General features: G+C 46.8%; 1 pseudogene; it reads left to right on the top strand.

Annotated features, from left to right (window-relative positions):
- The first annotated feature begins 307 nt into the window (after positions 1–307).
- On the top strand, positions 308–1163 carry LOC129030118 (sodium/potassium-transporting ATPase subunit beta-3-like; annotated as a pseudogene).
- Positions 1164–1510: the final 347 nt, after the last annotated feature.

The raw sequence follows: 1510 nt of genomic DNA on the forward strand, positions 1-1510 counted from the left end.
GGGCTAGTCACCAGAAAGTCCAGGTGATTAGAGGATTAAAGGGTTGGAACTTAAGCCCCGCCCACCAACATCTGGAAGGGCTGAGGGTGCAAGAATTTAGCTCTATTGAAAATTTAAACACTGCAGTCGGCTCGAGTGCTCCCAGTAACGAGGAGGTGTTCTCGGCCGTCCCACCCTCCCCTGCCGTCGCCGGGCTGCGCCGCCGGAGCCGGAACGCGCCTCCGCTGCCCTCGCCGCCTCTGTCCCCGCTGCCTTCCCCGCCTCCATCCCCGTGGCCGCCGCTCCCCTCGCCGTCCGCGCACACACCATGACGAAGAACGAGAAGTCCCTCAACCAGAGCCTGGCCGAGTGGAAGCTCTTCATCTACAACCCGACCACCGGAGAGTTCCTGGGGCGCACCGCCAAGAGCTGGGGCGCACCGCCAAGAGCTGGGGTTTAATCTTGCTCTTCTACCTAGTTTTTTATGGGTTCCTGGCTGCACTCTTCTCATTCACGATGTGGGTTATGCTTCAGACTCTCAACGATGAGGTTCCAAAATACCGTGACTAGATTCCTAGCCCAGGACTTATGGTTTTTCCAAAACCAGTGATTGCATTGGAATATACATTCAGTAGATCTGATCCAACTTCGTATGCAGGGTACACTGAAGACCTTAAGAAGTTTCTAAAACCATATACTTTAGAAGAACAGAAGAACCTCACAGTCTGTTCTGATGGAGCACTTTTTGAACAGAAGGATCCAGTTTATGTTGCATGTCATTTCCTATTTTGTTACTTCAAGCATGCAGTGGTATGAATGATCCTGATTTTGGCTATTCTCAAGGAAACCCTTGTATGCTTGTGAAAATGAACAGAATAATTGGATTAAAGCCTGAAGGAGTGCCAAGGATAGATTGTGTTTCGAAGAGTGAAGATATACCAAATGTAGCAGTTTATCCTCATGATGGAATTATAGACTTAAAATATTTCCCATATTATGGGAAAAAACTGCACGTGGGATATCTACAGCCATTGGTTGCTGTTCAGGTCAGCTTTGCTTCTAACAATACTGGGAAAGAAGTAACAGTTGAGTGCAAGATTGATCGATCAGCCAGCCTAAAAAGTCAGGATGATCGTGACAAGTTTTTGGGACGAGTTATGTTCAAAATCACAGCATGTGCATAGTATGAGTAGGATATCTCCACAGAATAAATGTTGTGTTCTCTGTCTTCATTTTATATCAGCTGGACCTTCCATTCTAGAATTATGAGAACACCTTGGAGAAAGGTGTGTGGTACATGACACTGGGTTACATCATAATGTGCTTCCAGATCATAGTGTTCAATGTCCTCTGAAGTAACTGCCTGTTGCCTCTGCTGCCCTTTGAACCAGTGTACAGTCGCCAGATAGGGACCGGTGAACACCTGATTCCAAACATGTAGGATGGGGGTCTTGTCCTCTTTTTATGTGGTTTAACTGCCAAGTGTCTAAAGCTTAATATGCTGTGCTATGTAAATGTTTTATGGCTATAA

This window comes from Pongo pygmaeus, chromosome 12, assembly GCF_028885625.2.
Source record: "Pongo pygmaeus isolate AG05252 chromosome 12, NHGRI_mPonPyg2-v2.0_pri, whole genome shotgun sequence".
NCBI lineage: Eukaryota > Metazoa > Chordata > Mammalia > Primates > Hominidae > Pongo > Pongo pygmaeus.